Below are 20,435 nucleotides of genomic sequence, written 5' to 3' on the forward strand. Positions count from 1 at the left end.
TGCATATTAAGTCCTCCCTTTTCTGTGTCTTTCCCTGTCTTCCTTATTGTTTTTTAGTCGCTTAGTCAGACTCTTTGCAGCCAGCCAGGCTTCTCTGTCCCTAGGATTTCCCAGGCAAGAATACCAAGTGACCTTAATATTACACTGAAGTTTTATTTTAATTCTTCATTGCTTTTACTGAATAATTCTATTTCTGTTTTGAAATTTAAAAGTTGATGAATGAAAGTTCATATTTAACCCTTTTCAAAACCTTTCAATTAAGTTGATTTTTATACCTTTATTCTTGGATTGTGGGCTTTTTTTCTTTCTTCCCCTTCTGTGAATCCTGTCTGTTAATACAAAGCACACAAACAGTTTCCAGATGGTAGTAAAAGTTTAATGGTGGGTGGGAACACTGAGGACCTGAGGTTTACAGATGCTTCATTTTATTTTTAGACTCAGATGGATTTCCTCCTTCAATGCACCCCTCAAGTATTCATTGAGCACCCACTGAATATCCATCATGGATCAAGGCCCCTGGGTAGGGGTGGGGGACAGAGTGAATAAAGCAGCCAGTCCTCGGTCCCATCTCATCTTCCCAGTAACTTTAAGGTATAAGTAGGTAACAAGATTATTTTTACATGATGCACCTGGGACTCAGAAGGGTAGAGGGCACAGACGGAGGCTGAGTAAAAGTGGATCCAAGATGGCTGTATCCTTGGAGTGATGCCCAAAGCAAAGCCTTGCATCGTGTGATGCGTTTCAGTAGCACCTGACTTACTGCGGAGGTGGTGGTGACTGACAATCTACCTTAGTGTGATGGAGAAAGTGATATTTCTATTACATGTTATTGTTTTGAGATTTTAAAGCATGAACTGAAAAAATTGATAGAGCCCGCTGAAGCAATTATTTAATGTAAGGGATTAACTACTTCATTCCTGTTTCCTATTGGGAAAGGACATAATTGTTTTTGCCTGGTTTACATTTTATTATTGGAGCATAGCTGCTTTACAATGTTGTGCTAGTTTCTGCTGTACAAGGTGAATTAACCCCACGTGTACATATATCCCTTCCCGCCTGAGCCTCCCACCCCCGCCCCATCCCTCCTTTAGATCATCGCAGAGCACCCGGCTGAGGTCCCTGCGTTACACAGCAGCTTCCCACGAGCTGTCTGTCTAACACATGGTACAGTATATATGTCACTGCTGCTCTTCCAGTTTGCCCGGCCCTCCCGCTCCCCTTCTGCCCCCACAGGTCCATTCTCTACAACTGATCTCAATTCCTGCTTTCCAGATGGGTTCATCTGTCCTATTTTTCTAGATTCAATATACATGGGTTAATATACAATATTTGTTTTTCTCTTTCTGACTTATTCAGTCTGAATGACAGACTCTAGGAAGAACAAGATGCTTTAATAAGATGTTTTAATAAATATTTTAATTTAATATTTTAATAGAACATTGTCCTCAAAAATCCTTTCAGAATTACAGACCCTTAATAAGTATTAATTGAGCCAAAGACTATTAAATTCCATATGGTTTATATTTATATATTTAAAGTTTTAAGTAAGATCACTAATAACAATGAGCATGATTTTGCATTTTCATCTAACTATCTTCAAACTTTGAAGGACCTCAATGATCAGTTCAGTTCAGTTTCTCAGTCATGTCTGACGCTTTGTGATCCCATGAACCGCAGCACGCCAGGCCTCCCTGTCCATCACCAGCTCTCAGAGTTTACCCAAACTCATGTCCATTGAGTCCATGATGCCATTCAACCATCTCATCCTCTGTCGTCCCCTTCTCCTCCTGCCCTCAATCTTTCCCAGCATCAGGGTCTTTTGAATGAGTCAGTTCTTCCCATCAGGTGGCAAAAGTATTGGAGTTTCAGCTTCAAAATCAGTCCTTCCAATGAACACCCAGAATGGATCTCCTTTAGGATGGACTGGTTGCATCTCCTTGCAGTCCAAGGGACTCTCAAGAGTCTTCTCCAACACCACAGTTCAAAAGCATCAATTTTTTGGCACCCAGCTGTCTTTACAGTGCAACTCGCACATCCATACATGACCACTGGAAAAACCATACCCTACTAGGTGGAACTTTGTTGACAAAGTAATGTCTTTGCTTTTTAATATGTTGTCTAGATTGATCATAACTTTTCTTCCAAGGACTAAGCATCTTTTAATTTCATGACAGCAATTACCATCTGCAGTGATTTTGGAGCCCCAAAAAATAAAGTCAGCCACTGTTTCCACTGTTTCCCCAACTATTTGCCATGAAGTGATGGGACCAGTTGACATGATCTTAGTTTTCTGAATGTTGAGTTTGAAGCCAACTTTTTCACTCTCCTCTTTCACTTTCATCAAGAGGCTTTTTAGTTCATCTTCACTTTCTGCCATAAGGGTGGTGTCATCTGCATATCTGAGGTTATTAATATTTCTCCCGGCAATCTTGACTCCAGCTTGTGCTTCATCCAGCCCAGCGTTTCTCATGATGCACTCTGCATATAAGTTAAATAAGCAGGGTGACAATATACAGCCTTAATGTACTCCTTTTCCTATTTGGAACCAGTCTGTTGTTCCATATCTAGCTCTAACTGTTGCTTCCTGACCTGCATATAGGTTTCTCAAGAGGCAGGTCAGGTGGTCTGGTATTCCCATCTCCTTCAGAATTTTCCAGTTTATTGTGATTCACACAGTCAAAGGCTTTTTCATAGTCAATAAAGCAGAAATAGATGTTTTTCTGAAACTTTCTTGCTTTTTTGATGATCCAGCAGATATTAGCAATTTGATCTCTGGTTCCTCTGCCTTTTCTAAAACCAGCTTGAACATCTGGAAGTTCTCGGTTCATGTATTGCTGAAGCCTGGCTTGGAGAATTTTGAGCATTACTTTACTAGTGTGTGAGATGAGTGCAATTGTGCGGTAGTTCAAGCATTCTTTGGCATTGCCTTTCTTAGGGATTGGAATGAAAATGGACCTTTTCCAGTCCTGTGGCCACTGCTGAGTTTTCCAAAGTTGCTGGCATACTGAGTGCAGCACTTTCACAGCATCATCTTTCAGGATTTGAAATAGCTCAACTGGAATTCCATCACCTCCACTAGCTTTGTTCCTAGTGATGCTTTCTAAGGCCCACTTCACTTCACATTCCAGGATGTCTGGCTCTAGGTGAGTGCTCACACCATCGTGATTATCTGGGTTGTGAAGATCTTTTTTGTACAGTTTTTCTGTGTATTCTTGCCACCTCTTCTTAATATCTTCTGCTTCTGTTAGGTCCATACCATTTCTGTCCCTTTATCGAGCCCATCTCTGCATGAAATGTTCCCTTGGTATCTCTAATTTTCTTGAAGAGATCTCTAGTCTTTCCCATTCTATTGTTTACCTCTATTTCTTTGCATTGATCACTGAGGAAGGCTTTCTTATCTCTCCTTGCTATTCTTTCGAACTCTACATTCAAATGGGAATATCTCTCCTTTTCTCCTTTGCTTTTCGCTTCTCTTCTTTTCACAGCTATTTGTAAGGCCTCCTCAGACAGTCATTTTGCCTTTTTGCATTTCTTTTCCATGGAGATGGTCTTGATCCCTGTCTCCTGTAAAATGTCATGAACCTCTGTCCATAGTTGATCAGGCACTCTGTCTATCAGAACTAGTCCTTTAAATCTACTTGTCACATCCACTCTATAGTCATAAGGGATTTCATTTAGGTCATACCTGAATGGTCTAATGGTTTTCCCTACTTTCTTCAACTTAAGTCTGAATTTGGCAATAAGGGGTTCATGATCTGAGCCACAGTCAGCTCCCATTCTTGTCTTTGCTGACTGTATAGATCTTCTCCATCTTTAGCTGCAAAGAATATAATCAATCTGATTTTGGTATTGGCCATTGGTGATGTCCATGTGTAGAGTCTAGTCTTGTGTTGTTGGAAGAGGGTGTTTGCTATGACCAGTGCGTTCTCTTGACAAAACTCTATTAGTTTTTGCCCTGCTTCGTTCTGTACTCCAAGGCCAAATTTGCCTGTTACTCCAGGTGTTTCTTGACTTCCTACTTTTTCATTCCAGTCCCCTATAATGAAAAGGACATCTTTTTGGGGTGTTAGTTCTAAAAGGTCTTGTAGGTCTTCATAGAACCATTGAATTTCAGCTTCTTCAGCATTACTGGTCGGGGCATTGACTTGGATCACTGTGATATTGAATGGGTTGCCTTGAAAACGAACAGAGATCATTCTGTCGTTTTTGAGATTGTATCCAAGTACTGCATTTCAGACTCTTTCGTTGACCATGATGGCTACTCCATTTCTTCTAAGGAATTCCTGCCCATAGTAGTAGATATAATGGTCACCTGAGTTAAATTCACCCATTCCAGTCCCGCTTAATTCACTGATTTCTACGCTGATTCCTAGAATGTCGACATTCATTCTTGCCATCTGCTGTTTGACGACTTCCAATTTGCCTCGATTCATGGACCTAACATTCCAGGTTCCTATGCAATATTGCTCTTTACAGCATTGGATTTTCTTCCATCACCAGTCACATCCACAACTGGGTGTTATGGCTTTGGCTCCATCCCTTCATTCTTTCTGGAGTTATTTCTCCACTGATCTCCGGTAGCATATTGGCCACCTACCGACCTGGGGAGTTCATCTTCTGTGTCCTATCTTTTTGCCTTTTCATACTGTTCATGGGGTTCTCAAGGCAAGAATACTGAATTGGTTTGCCATTCCCTTCTCCAGCGGACCACATTCTGTCAGACCTCTCCACCATGGCCTGTTTGTCTTTGCTGGCCCCACACAGCATGGCTTAGTTTCATTGAGTTAGACAAGCTGTGGTCCATGTGATCCGATTGGCTAGTTGTCTGCGATTGTGGTTTCAGTCTAATAGACACCAAAATATGAAAATTCTAGCCTACAAGGAATCTTTCTTACTTAACTCTTACCAGTGTTTTAGACCTTAAATATATATATATTTTTTATCATATTCTGAGGGATCCTGTAATTCTTTATATCGAAACCTACTCCTGAACTTCATTTTAAAAGGAAGCAAAAAGAAACTTTCTGAGCTATTGAATAGACACACAAACAGTTACATGTTCCGTTTTTACTCACTGCTATGTTCTGTTCCTTTTCCATGCAATGTCTTCTTTTTATCATTGGCTAATACAGGTGATTCTGATCATTTTCTTAAGTAATTTGAAGTAGGTAAGGTGTAATTTATTAACTTTATATTTTGTGTTTTCAATGTTGAAAGTTCACTCATGTGGTACTAAGGATTCTGGGCTTCCCAGGTGGCTCAGGGGTAAAGAATCCTCCTGCCAATGCAGGCGACACAGGAGAGGTGGGTTCTATCCCTGGGTCCGGATGGTCCCCTGGAGGAGGAAATGTCAACTCAGTCCAGTATTCTTGCTGGGAGAATTCCACGGACAGAGGAGCCCGTCGGGCTACAGCCCATGGGGTCGCTAAGAGTCGGACGTGGCTGAGCACACAGTAAGAATGCCACCCCATTTCTTACCCCACCTCAGACCAGTTCTCTTTTTGTTCCCCTTTGCTGAGTGTGAGGCAAAGAGCAAGAGCTCTTGCAAGCAGTGTACAGAGGAACTCGAATTAAAATCCCAGCTTCACTACTTATTGGCTGTTAACTTGGGGAAACCACTCAACTTCTCTGCAGCTAAGTTTCCTCCTGGGCAAAATGGGGATAATTTCTTGTCTTCAGGAGGGTGGTAAAAATTAAATAATAATGCATGTTAAACCCCTGGGCCAAAGCCTGGTACAGAGCAAGTTCTTAATGGAGATGAGTGTCCCTGTCTCTGTTTCTGGTAAGCAGATAAATGAAAACATTAAAAAAAAAAAAAAAAAAAAAACCCTTCTTACTCTGGATACTTCTCTTCCTAGCTCTTTTTGTTTTAAGCTACAAAATCACATTCACAGACTCTTTATCCTGAATCAGACATTTTCAAATACACATGCCATGAAAGCTGAGTTCTTATTTCTGTTTCTCTAGAGAAAGAGCAGCTGTATTAACTCTGCTTTCTTTGGGAAATGCTAGCTTTCACTTCAGAAATCACAATCTTCGGAGGTTGGATTAAACATTTCAAAAGTCAGTTGGGTTGCAATTACAAGCGCATTTAAGTAAGTTAAAAGTATATTTTATTATTTCTTTCTGTAAAAGGGCATACCAAAGATGGATGCTCTCATCAGTTGGGCAACCAGCCACAGGTATAAATGATAAATCTGTTTGTTCTGGACTTTTATGGGATTTCCCTTCTCTTGGTAACCTAACCTTTCTGTGGTTTACCCTGTAAGTTTTTCCCTGACTCACTCTGCCTTCTGCCCCAACCATGATTGGTTGGCCCAGGAGAGGACACCCAGAAGAGCCAAAGAGTCCTTTCTCTAGGACTTTTGGCCTCAGAACAAAAGAGGTCAATTAGCATTTCTCCAGCGGCACAAACTGGAAGATGTGAAATTTGAGAACCACAGTGGACATATTTCCTACCACTTGGATAAATCTGGTGAAACAAGGAGGGATGAAAGATGGAGAGTGAATCTTGGATGTCTTGAGAGGCAATGAGTTGTAAAACCCATTCCCAAGTGAACCTATAATCCCTCCAGTTAGCTCTCCTTGGGGCTCTGCATTTCTTTATTCCCAAGATAAAAGATTTTGAGTAAGGAGATGGGAGAGAGAGAGAAAGGGAAACTAAGTCCTCTATCCTTTGGGAAAAGCTTCCCTGGAGGTAGTTGGTTTTAAATCAGTCAATCTAAACAGCAACCCGCTCCAGTGTTCTTGCCTGGGAAATCCCATGGACAGAGGAGCATGGTGGATTACAGTCCGTGGGGTCACAAAGAGTTGGATATGAGTGAGTGACTAAACAATGACAAATTCATAACTATGCAGTAATCACATGAGTTATTATTTTAAAGTTTGTAGGCTAGAGCCTGCAATCACCTGTTTGCTGGGTTATCTGCCTCCTTTTCATCAACAAATTGACCCATACCTTTCATAGTAAAACGATTTTTGGTGAGGATTAGAAGACAAAGTGAGAGGAGCTACCCCATGCCCGAGGTCAGAGGTGGCGGCTGAGAGGAGCAACCCCACGTCCAAGAAGCGGCTGCTGCCCGGGTGCAGGAGGGTCGAGAGGACCTACTCCACATTCAAGGTCAGGCGGGGTGGCCGTGAGGAGATACCCCTCATCCAAGGTAAGGAGGAGTGGCTGCGCTTTGCTGGAGCAGAGGTGAAGAGATACCCCACATCCGAGGCAAGAGAAACCCAAGTAAGACGGTAGGTGTTGCGACAGGGCATCAGAGGGCAGACACACTAAAACCATAATCACAGAAAACTAGGCAATCTGATCACAGGACCACAGCCTTGTCTAACTCAATGAAACTAAGCCATGCCGTGTGGGGCCACCCAAGATGGTCGGGTCATGGTGGAGAGGTCTGACAGAATGTGGTCCACTGGAGAAGGGAATGGCAAACAAATTCAGTATTCTTGCCTTGAGAACCCTATGAACAGTATGAAAAGGCAGAATGATAGGATACTGAAAGATGAACTCCCCAGGTTGGTAGGTGCCCAATATGCTACCGGAGATCAGTGGAGAAATAACTCCAGAAAGAATGAAGGGATGGAGCCAAAGCAATAACACCCAGTTGTGGATGTGACTGGTGATGGAAGTAAAATCCAATGCTGTAAAGAGCAATATTGCATAGGAAACTGGAATGTTAAGTTCATGAAACGAGGCAAATTGGAAGTCGTCAAACAGCAGATGGCAAGAGTGAATGTCGACATTCTAGGAATCAGTGAATTAAGCGGGACTGGAATGGGTGAATTTAACTCAGATGACCATTATATCTACTACTGTGGCAGGAATCCCTTAAAAGAAATGTAGTAGCCATCATGGTCAACAAAAGAGTCTAAAATACAGTACTTGGATACAATCTCAAAAATGACAGAATGATCTCTGTTCATTTCCAAGGCGAGCCATTCAATATCATGGTAATGCAAGCCTACGCCCCGACCAGTAATGCTGAAGAAGCTTAAATTCAATGGTTCTATGAAGACCTACAAGACCTTTTAGAACTAACACCCCCAAAAGATGTCCTTTTCATTATAGGGGACTGGAATGAAAAAGTAGGAAGTCAAGAAACACCTGGAGTAACAGGCAAATTTGGCCCTGGAGTACAGAATGAAGCAGGGCAAAGACTAACAGAGTTTTGTCAAGAGAACACACTGGTCATAGCAAACACCCTCTTCCAACAACACAAGACTAGCCTCTACACATGGACATCACCAATGGCCAATACCAAAATCAGATTGATTATATTCTTTGCAGCTAAAGATGGAGAAGATCTATACAGTCAGCAAAGACAAGAATGGGAGCTGACTGTAGCTCAGATCATGAACCCCTTATTGCCAAATTCAGACTTAAGTTGAAGAAAGTAGGGAAAACCATTAGACCATTCAGGTATGACCTAAATGAAATCCCTTATGACTATACAGTGGATGTGACAAGTAGATTTAAAGGACTAGTTCTGATAGACAGAGTGCCTGATCAACTATGGACAGAGGTTCATGACATTTTACAGGAGACAGGGATCAAGACCATCTCCGTGGAAAAGAAATGCAAAAAGGCAAAATGACTGTCTGAGGAGGCCTTACAAATAGCTGTGAAAAGAAGAGAAGCGAAAAGCAAAGGAGAAAAGGAGAGATATTCCCATTTGAATGTAGAGTTCGAAAGAATAGCAAGGAGAGATAAGAAAGCCTTCCTCAGTGATCAATGCAAAGAAATAGAGGTAAACAATAGAATGGGAAAGACTAGAGATCTCTTCAAGAAAATTAGAGATACCAAGGGAACATTTCATGCAGAGATGGGCTCGATAAAGGGACAGAAATGGTATGGACCTAACAGAAGCAGAAGATATTAAGAAGAGGTGGCAAGAATACACAGAAAAACTGTACAAAAAAGATCTTCACAACCCAGATAATCATGATGGTGTGAGCACTCACCTAGAGCCAGACATCCTGGAATGTGAAGTGAAGTGGGCCTTAGAAAGCATCACTAGGAACAAAGCTAGTGGAGGTGATGGAATTCCAGTTGAGCTATTTCAAATCCTGAAAGATGATGCTGTGAAAGTGCTGCACTCAGTATGCCAGCAACTTTGGAAAACTCAGCAGTGGCCACAGGACTGGAAAAGGTCCATTTTCATTCCAATCCCTAAGAAAGGCAATGCCAAAGAATGCTTGAACTACCGCACAATTGCACTCATCTCACACGCTAGTAAAGTAATGCTCAAAATTCTCCAAGCCAGGCTTCAGCAATACATGAACCGAGAACTTCCAGATGTTCAAGCTGGTTTTAGAAAAGGCAGAGGAACCAGAGAACAAATTGCTAACATCTGCTGGATCATCGAAAAAGCAAGAAAGTTTCAGAAAAACATCTATTTCTGCTTTATTGACTATGAAAAAGCCTTTGACTGTGTGGATCACAATAAACTGGAAAATTCTGAAGGAGATGGGAATACCAGACCACCTGACCTGCCTCTTGAGAAACCTATATGCAGGTCAGGAAGCAACAGTCAGAGCTAGATATGGAACAACAGACTGGTTCCAAATAGGAAAAGGAGTACATCAAGGCTGTATATTGTCACCCTGCTTATTTAACTTATATGCAGAGTGCATCATGAGAAACGCTGGGCTGGATGAAGCACAAGCTGGAGTCAAGATTGCCGGGAGAAATATTAATAACCTCAGATACTCAGATGACACCACCCTTATGGCAGAAAGTGAAGATGAACTAAAAAGCCTCTTGATGAAAGTGAAAGAGGAGAGTGAAAAAGTTAGCTTAAAGCTCAACGTTCAGAAAACTAAGATCATGAAATCTGCTCCCATCACCTCATGGGATATAGATGGGGAGACAGTGGAAACAGTGTCAGACTTTCTTTTGGGGGGCTCCAAAATCACTGCAGATGGTGACTGCAGCCATGAAATTAAAAGACACTTACTCCTTGGAAGGAAAGTTATGACTAACCTAAATAGCATATTGAAAAGCAGAGACATTACTTTGCCAACAAAGGTCCATCTAGTCAAGGCTATGGTTTTTCCAGTGGTCATGTATGGATGTGCGAGTTGCACTGTGAGGAAAGCTGAGTGCCGAAAAATTGACGCTTTTGAACTGTGGTGTTGGAGAAGACTCTTGAGAGTCCCTTGGACTGCAAGGAGATGCAACCAGTCCATCCTAAAGGAGATCCATTCTGGGTGTTCATTGGAAGGACTGATGCTGAAGCTGAAACTCCAATACTTTGGCCACCTGATGCGAAGAGTTGACTCACTGGAAAAGACCCTGATGCTGGGAGGGATTGGGGGCAGGAGGAGAAGGGGATGACAGAGGATGAGATGGCTGGATGGCATCACCGACTCGATGGTCATGAGTTTGAATAAACTCCGGGAGCTGGTGATGGACAGGGAGGCCTGGTGTGCTGCGATTCATGGGGTGGCAAAGAGTCGGACACGACTGAGCGACTGAACTGAGCTGAACTGCCCCTGATGGATAAGGATAAGAGGCTTATAAGAAGCTTCCTGATGGGTGAGACTGACTGAGGGGGAACTGGGTCTTGTTCTGATGGGTGGGGCCATACTTAGTAAATCTTTAATCCAATTTTCTCTCTAAGGGGCTGTGTTCTCTCCCTGTTATTTGACATGAGGCCAAATTAATTAATAGAAGGACAATTTCATGGCTAAAATTTTTTAGAATACATGAATGATTATTTTTTACACGTTAAAGTTGTATTTCTACCTGATGGGGAAATGGAACAAGATATGTCAGTATAATTGTTTTATATTAAATCATCTACTAAACAGTGGTGGTTATGGCATAAATCACAGAAAATGTATTTGGGTCATTTTTTTCACATTTTCCTGATAAAAGTGTAACTATGAAAAAAGTTGTTCTCAGTAAAGTGACTTAATATGTAATGTGCAAACCCAAATTTAGAGAAAAAAAAAAGTGGAAGACTCGCTAAGGGCCAGAAAGAGTTACCCCACTTTAGGCTGTTTAAGGGCTGAGTTGTGCCCACATGCCCCCCCACTCAATTTATATGTTGAAACTTAACCCTCAGTACCCCAGAGTGTGGCTATATTTGGAGATAAGATATTAAAGAGGTAATTATTATAAAACAGGGTCATATTGATGAGCTTTAATCCAGTCCTGCTAGTTCCCTGTAAGAAGAGATTAGGACACAGACAAGCCCAGAAGGAAGATTTGTGAAGACAGAGCAGGGAGAAGCCAAGGAGAGGGTCCTTTAAGAAGCCAACTGTCCTGACACTTTAGTCTTGGACTCCTAACCTCCAGAAGTGTGAGAGATAAATTTTTGTTATTTAAGCCATGGACTGTGGCATTTTGTTTTGACAGCCCAAGCAAACTAACATGCACTGACTCTGTACCTGACCTCAGGACCTTATCATACCCATGGGAGGACCACTCTAAGGACCACCTGCAGCTAAGAACTTACAGATAGGATTAGCATGTAGAATAGAAATTCAATTGTTTAATGAATACTAAAACAGTGTCTTATTTCTTCCACACCTAACCTTGAGCCCTAGGATTCAAACTTAGTAGTTGCGGCTATTTTGTTTCATGTTGATTTTGCTACATTATATTTTGAGGGATTTGTTTTTATTTATATACTATTTTTTATCCAACCTTTTAATGTGTCTCTCTTAGAACACATTAGTTTATGACCCATTCTCAAGTTATTTGAAATCACCTAGTACATTTCCCACTTCTTTTTTTCCCCCAGAAAGCTTAGTTATAGTGAATTTTGTGTTAAGTGTTCAGAGGGGAGTTGCAGAAGACCCAGGTGTGATCCCTTAGTTGGGAAGATCTCCTGGAGGAGGGAATGGCTACCCTCTCCAGTATTCTTGCCTGGAGACTTGGAAGAAGGAACTGGGAACCAGTCTCCCAGTTTGCAGCTGATTCAGCTGATGAAAGACAAACCCGCACTAAATAGTGAGAATCATGAAAAAGGCTTGGAGATTTTGTGATTTTTATCAGCAGATGGCAAGTGTAATTTTATAGCAAACTAAGAATTAACTGGGGAGCAAGGAGGCCAGTCCAGCATGTGCCTAGGCAGAAAATAATCCTCTAACACACAGATCAAGAAAAGGATTTAGGGATTTTTCTTGAAAAAAATCTTTAAAACTATCAGTCTAGTGCATAGTTCTGGGAACAAAAGAAACACAGTGTTAGCAGAGAGAAAGCACAGAAGCTGGAGGTGGCATCTGTTAGTTTGAAAATGACTTATTTGATCTAGTTGGGAATCTCACCATAATAGCCATTATGATGCAAGAGGGTGACAGAAGAATCGTGAAAACTCAAGAATCACACGTGTTTACTTATATAAGAGGGTGTTAGTCACTCAGTCCTGTCCAACCCTGTGATCCTATAGACTGTAACCCACTGGGCTCCTCTGTCCATGGGATTTCCCAGGCAAGAATACTGGCGTGGGTTGCCATGCCCTTCCTTCTCCAGGGGCTCTTACCGGCTCAGGGATCAAACCTGGGTCTCCTACATTGCAGGCAGACTCTTTACTGTCTGAGCCAGCAGGGAAGCCCTGTATAAGAGGGCCACAAACTCAAATACCTCCCAGGACCAAGCAGATGAGGAAATGTGTGAGTGGTCATGGTAAGACTTTGAGGAACGGTGGGAACTGGGTCAGAATGGAGGATGCTTAAAGGCTTTTAGATTCACACACACTCACTGTCGTTGCCCAACAGGACACATCCTTCTGCTCAATTCAGCTTTTTGGACCCCTGACTTAGAGAGTTTTGTTCTGTCTCTCTTCTGAGTCCTCCCTAATCCGAAGTACCCTGGAGGATAGGAAGTGTCTTAATCTTATATCCTGCACTGTATAAAGGGTTGTTCTCTGTGCCATGAAGATTGGTTGAAAATGGAGAAGCTCTCTGCTCTACATAGCAGAACATGCTGCTGACACTTGCTGCGTCTATTCCTCAGTAGCTGCTGTGTCTGAAGTTGTGTCTTAAAGATCTTGTGAGTGGGCGTGGAAGCCTGCTCTGTGCTTGGCTCAGCCTCACGTACCTGATTTGCATACGGTGTGTAAATTATTTCTGTCTCTGTTATGTACAATGCTGCGTTTTCTCTCTTCTGTCTGCTCCTCCCACCTAAATCTGCTTTTCTTCATCTCAGATTTCCCCCCTTTCCTTTTTTAGTGACATAAAAAGGAATTTCTCGGTTGGTTTTTCCTTTTCTGCCTTCTCATCCTGGTTTGTTTTGCTTTGTATTCTTTCCTTTTTCTCATTATATACCTATGCTATAAAAGATGGGAAACAAAAACCATCTCAATGAATTATGTCCTCAGGGAGTGTGATATTCTGGTTAGCAGAGTTTGTGTTTACCTGATATTCCACTCTTTCTAATGGCACAGTCCTATTATGGTAGGTAAGAGAAACAGGTTAACAATGAAGAAGTACATTAGGCTGAGCTTAAGATTTATTTTTATTTTTTTAACATGCACTTATACATACAGAAAACCTGGGCTTCCCTTGTGGCTCAAATGGTAAAGAATCTGCCTGCAATGCAGGAGACCCAGGTTTGACCCCTGGGTCAGGAAGATCCCCTGAAGAAGGGAATGTCTAATCATTACACTATTCTTGCCTGGAGAATTCTGTGGACAGAGGAGTCTGGCAGGCTACAGTACATGGGGTCACAAAAGAGTTGGTCACGACTGATTGACTAACACAAACTAAATTATTAAACATAATAATAAATGAATAGCTGTGAACCTACCTCTCAAGAACTAGAATGTTAAAAATGCTGGTAAAGCTTCTGTATTTTACTTAGTGTTTCTTTGGTGTCCACCAATCCTGCCTTAGGACCATTACCATGAGCATCAGATATGACTGTACAATACTTCGGTTGCTCAGGTGAATGCTGACAAATAAGGATGTCCCTGGTGGTCCAGTGCTTAAGTAGTCTCCATGCTTCCAATGCAGGGGGTGCGGGTTCCATCCCTTGAAGGGGAACTAAGATCCCACATGCTGTGCAGCGTGGCCAAAAATATCTCTTTCTCTTGCTTGCTCAGTCATGTCCAACTCTTTGTGACCCCATGGACTGTAGTCCACTGGGTTCCTCTGTCCATGGGATTCTCCAGCCAAGAATACTGGTGTGGGCTGCCGTGTCCTTCTCCAGGGAATCTTCCCGACCCAGGGATAGAACCGATGTCTCCTGCATTACCTGCATTGCAGCAGATTCTTTTCTATCTATCTATCTAAATAGATGGATAGATAGTTATATATACACTATCTATACTATATGTGTGTGTGTGTATATATATATATATATATATATATATATATATATATATATATATATATATACAAAATAAGACTGAGTTATTTCTTGCATCTGTCTCCTTTTCTTCTTCCAGATTCCATTGCTGAGGCCCAGGCCTGAGATGGTTTTAGACCATAATACCAGCCCCTTTACTTGTCTCTCTTCACCCAGGTTTTTTTTTTTTTTTTAATTATCTAGGTAATTTGACTGTACCAGGTGTTAGTTGCAGCACATGGGATCTTCGATCTTCATTGCTGCATGAGAACTCTTAGTAGCAACAGATGGGATCTAGTTCCCTGACTAGGGATTGAACCCAGACCCCCCTGCACTGGGAACGTGGACTCTTAACCACTGGACCACCAGGGAAGTCCCTTCTCCCAGGGTTGAAACTGTATCTGGATCATGGGGCAGGCCAGTAGGGCAGTTGTGGGTTGGGGGATTTAGTGTATTAGAAATAGAAACATATTTGAACCAATTAGAAATATGGTGCTAATTAATTAAATTTTTATACAACTCTAAATAGCCAGTAAAATGTGAACTGCATCTGTCTAGATACTGTATTAGTTTTCTATTGTTCCATAACAAATAACCACACACCAAGCAAGTTTAAAACAGCACACATTTATTGTCTTGCAGTTTCTTGGGGCAGGAGTTCAGGCACAGTTTAACTTGGTCCTCTCCTCAGCTCTCCTACGGCTGTGATCAAGGTGTAGACTGGGCAGTGTTCTCATATGGAGTCTCGACAGAGGAAGAGTCTGCTGCCAAAGTCAGGTTTCTGGCATAAACTGTTTCTTTCCTTGTGGTTTTATCATTGAAGGCCCTAGCTTCTTGCTGGCAGGAGGTTGTTCCCCCATCCTAGAGGTCACCTTGCCACATCCAGCCCACAGGGGGAGGCTCCAGCTTCAGGCTGCTGAGATGGGGTCTTATATGATGGATTCTTATATCCAGGAGAGTGATATCATGTCACTTCTGCCACATTCCTCAGGTTAGAAGCAAGCCACAAAGTTCCTGTCCACATTCAAAGGGAGGGGACTATAAAGGTGTGAATACTAGGAGACAAATCCTTGAAGGTCATCTTAGGATGTGTCCACAACATATGCCTAGGTAGACAATGATTTGGAGCAGGAAAAAAAAATCCTAGTCAGGCATATATATATATACATTTTTAAAGTCTCTTTGCAAAGATTTTGTGTGATTATAATTAACCGAAAGTTGGCATTCTGCTGAAATTTTAAAACCAAATAATGTGTTGTGTAGTGCTGACTATTTGGAAGGACTCAGTTATTTTAGTATCTAAAATTTAAACCCTTTAATGTGTGCCCCAAAAGTTCTTTAGCTTAGAAAATCACAAAATAGAACTGATGGATGCAAGAGGACTGCATAAAAGGAGTAACATTTTGCCAGTTTTTAAAAGGACAATTGATTCTGCTTTGTTATTCAGTCACTCAGTTGTGTCCAACCTTTTGTGACCCCCATGGACTGTAGTCCACCAGGCTCTCCTGTCCTTCACTGTCTCTTGGAGTTTGCTCAAATTCATGTCCATTGAGTCAATGATGCCATCGAACCATCTCATCCTCTGTCACCCACTTCTCCTCCTGCCCTCAGTCTTTCCCAGCATGATTTTGTTTGGACTTAGGACCTGCCTTTTGAGAAACCTGTATGCAGGTCAGGAAGCAACAGTTAGAACTAGACATGGAACAACAGACTGGTTCCCAATAGGAAAATGAGTACATCAAGGCTGTATATTGTCACCTTGCTTATTTAACTTATATGCAGAGTACATTATGAGAAATGCTGGGCTGGAAGAAGCACAAGCTGGAGTCAAGATTGCCGGGAGAAATATTAATAACCTCGGATACGCAGATGACACCACCCTTATGGCAGAAAGTGAAGATGAACTAAAAAGCCTCTTGATGAAAGTGAAAGAGGAGAGTGAAAAAGTTGGTTTAAAGCTCAACATTCAGAAAACTAAGATCATGGAATCTGGTCCCATCACTTCACGGGAAATAGATGGGGAGACAGCGGAAACAGTGTCAGACGTTATTTTTTGGGGGGCTCCAAAATCACTGCAGATGGTGACTGCAGCCATGAAATTAAAAGATGCTTATTCCTTGGAAGGAAAGTTATGACCAACCTAGACAGCATATTAAAAAGCAGAGAGATTACTTTGCCTACAAAGGTCCGTCTAGTCAAGGCTATGGTTTTTCCAGTGGTCATGTATGGATGTGCGAGTTGGACTGTGAGGAAAGCTGAGTGCTGAAAAATTGATGCTTTTGAACTGTGGTGTTGGAGAAGACTCTTGAGAGTCCCTTGGACTGCACGGAGATCCAACCAGTCCAGCTTGAAGGAGATAAGTCCTGAATATTCATTGGAAGGACTGATGCTGAAGCTGAAACTCCAATACTTTGGCCACCTCATGCGAAGAGTTGACTCGTTGGAAAAGACCCTGATGCTGGGAGGGATTGGGGGCAGGAGGAGAAGGGGATGACAGAGGATGAGATGACTGGATGGCATCACCGACTCTATGGGCATGAGTTTGAGTAAACTCTGGGAGTTTGTGATGGACAGGGAGGCCTGGCATGCTGTGATTCATGGGGTCGCAAAGAGTCAGATATGACTGAGTGACTGAACCAAACTGAACTGAGGAACATTTCATCTGTTTCTGTATATGATTTTTATCAAAAAGAATATTAGTTTCTACCCATCTGCACTAATAAATGTTGAGCCAAAAAAATTCTGGTTGATAGGGATGCCAAAGAATTAGTCATCTTAGGATATCCACATGTTGTTAGCATCTGCTCTAACTTTTACACTTTCATCAAAGCTGTTTGTCTAAAACAAAAACTTATTTTTGTCATTTCTCTGAATCAAAGCCTCTGATGATTTTCTACTTCCTATACAATCAACTTTAGAGTCCTAAACCTGATTTTTTTTTTTCTGCACAAAGGTTTCTTTTTATTCATAACATAGGGAAAGTTATTTGAGTCAATAAATTTTTAAGGATTTTTCACACGTCCTGATTCTTTCCACTGCCAGTCACCATAGTTCCTCCAAAGTTGTCATCTTCAAGGCAGCCCTTACAAAAAGTTCTGCTCAGTCCACAGCTGTGATGCTTGCCACAGCTGTTTTAGTTGGGCCTCTTTGATCTTCAATGGAGAGCACTTCAAAGCCTAAACCTGATTTTTATGTGTCTTCAAAAATTGGTCCCAGTCTACACTCACCATCTTCCTCTCCCTTCACACATCTCCCTGCATCTGATGCTATAGACACACAGAACAATCTCATGAGCCCCAGAGCTCCTTCATGTCCTGCATCTGCCTCTGTTATGTCCTCAACTTGACACATGTCCATCCTCTTTTCTGGGAGTTCTAGAGACTTTGCTTTGTTCACCACTAGATTTTCTTAGGCAAAGTGCTTAATACAGAGTATGCATGCATGCTCAGTCACTTCAGTCATATCTAACTCATTGTGACCCCACAGACTATAGCCCACCCGACCTCTTTGTCCATGGGATTCTCAAGGCAAGAATTCTGGAGTGGGTTGCCATTCCCTCCTCCAGGGGATCTTCCTGACCCAGGGATCAAACTCATGTCTCTTGTGTCACCTACATTGGAGGCAGTTTCTTTACCCACTAATCCACCTGGGGAGCCTTAATACATAGTAAGTACTCAATAAACATTGCTTGAATAAACGGGTCTCAGATTGTTCTTATTTCAGATGAGATTGGATGAAATGATGGCTCCTTACTGCTCTATTTCTTTCTTTTTTTTTTTCTTTCTTTTTTTTTAAAATTTATTTATGGCTTCACTTGGTGCGGTCTTTCTCCAGTTGCGGTAACTGGGGGCTACTCTTCGTTGCTGTGTGTGGGCATCTCATTACAGTGGTTTCTCCTGTTGTGGAGCATGCTCTAGGCACATAGGCTTTAGTAGTTGTGGTGCATGGGCTCAGCAGTTGCAGTTTATGGACTGTAGATCACTGGCTCAGTAGTTGTGCCCATGGACTTAGTTGTTTTGAGCCATGTGGGATCTTCCTGGACCAGTGATTGAACCCATGTTCCCTGCAATGGCAGACAGATTCTTTACCACTGAGCTACCAGCAAAGCCCTCTATTTCTCCTTTTAATCATTACACAAAATTAGAGAATTTAAGACTACGTATAGATAAAGTAAGACTTGTGGTTGAAATTTTAAATGCTACAGCATTTCAGAGGAGAAGTTATCATTCTGTGTTGGAATAATCAAGGATGTATTTTACTGAAGAAAGTGGGATTTGAAACAGGTATTGAAAGACGAGAGTGATTTTGAGCCATTGCTAGTGTGACACCTTCTTCATAGTAGACCTTCATTGCATTTATTGATTTGAATGTTCGAACTGAATGATAGACAAAGAGGAGGTAAATAGATTTTGTGAATGGAAACCAACAAGATCAGAAGCTCGAGTGCAGGAATGAGCCAGGTATGTCTGGAAAATGAGAAAATTTTCCTGATATGGGTATGTTCTATTCAACATTGAAGATTTTGACTATGTAGGTTGAGAACAAAATTATGGAAGATTCGAAAACTATGGGGTGCAGGTGGATTTGGTATTATAGTAAATAGTGAGCTATTACCTGTTTTCACAGTACTGTGATAGGATTTTAGGTTTGTTATTCTGGGGACGGTGGGCAGGCTTTGTGGAAAAGCAAGAGAATAAAGTCATGGTGACTAGGTAGGGGGTCTCAACTTGGAAAAAAGTCATTCCTTATGTATTTTATATTTCTTTATGATTTAGAAAGCATCCACTAAACCTACAAGAGAGCTTCTCACAACAAGCCTAAGAGGAAGGTGGGGCAGATACTAATATTCTTATCCTATATGAGAATTGAGATTCAATCTGGATTTGTCTGAAGATGTAGATCTGGCAAAGGGTGTCCCTGGAACTCCCACCTACTTTGTGTATTTTTAATCTGTAAGTCCACTATTCCTGTCATTAGGAAATAGACATGAAAGAGGAGACATCAGATATTGAAAGCTGAAAAATCTGAACAACTTTGTAAGGTATAATCCATATTGTATAGTAGAAAGAGTTCTGGCCTGAACATCAGGAAATCTTAAATCCTAATCTTTGAATTAATGTGATCAAGTGTGACCTTAAATAATTGTCTTCTATTGTCCACTTCACCTTCTGCATCTGTAACATAAGAGCTGTACACACAATGCTCTTTAAATTCATTCTGGCTCAGTGACCTTGGGGTTTGTGAGAGAGTCATAACAGGATGACATCTTTTTTATTTTTTAAAATAAAAAACGTTTTAAGGAGACAGTTTAGTGGTTTTGGGCTTCCCTGGTGGCTCAGATGGTAGAGAATCTGCCTACAATGCAGGAGTCCCAGGTTTGATCCCTGGGTTGGGAAGATCCCCTGGAAAAGGGAATGGCTACCCAGTCTAATATTCTTGCCTGGAGAATCCCACAGACAGAGGAGCCTGGTGAGCTACAGCCTATGGGGTCACAAAGAGTCAGATATGACTGAGTGACTAACGTGTTATAGAGGTGATGTGATTGCTGGTTTTGAATATGGAGGAGAGATAGGAGCTGAGGAATGCAAGGAGCCTCTGGATCTCAAAAAGGCAAGGACATGGTCTCTCCCCAGAGCCTCCAGAAGAAACACAACCCTGCTACCCCCTCGACACCCACTGTGACCCACTCTGGACTTGTGACTTTCAAAACTGTGAGGTAATAAATCTGTGTTGGTCTAAGCCACTAAGTTTGTGGTAACTTGTCCTCAATAGAAAACAAGTACAGCGGTGGGGCAGGGGGGTGACTAGGGAAGGAGGACTAATATGATGCACTCTGCATCGACTGTCCCTCAGGCACTGGTATGCTTACTGTTGTATCCATCAGGAAGGTAGATCTGAGAGTGGAAGTGACTTGCCTGGGTGACACAGTAAGGGGCTGGGCTGGGAGTTCAGACTTGGGGCCATGTGACTCCGGGTTCTTTCACCCAGTTTCTAGTATGAAAGGCAAAGTCCACAGAGGCTTGACAGTTCCTTAACCTCACAGTGCTGGAAAACCAAAGGAAACATGATTTAAAAAATCAATAAACCAGGAGCTTGGGAACCAGAGAAGACATTCATTAAGATCTGGCTACAT

Source organism: Odocoileus virginianus, chromosome 18 (genome assembly GCF_023699985.2).
Source record: "Odocoileus virginianus isolate 20LAN1187 ecotype Illinois chromosome 18, Ovbor_1.2, whole genome shotgun sequence".
Classification (NCBI taxonomy): Eukaryota; Metazoa; Chordata; class Mammalia; order Artiodactyla; family Cervidae; genus Odocoileus; species Odocoileus virginianus.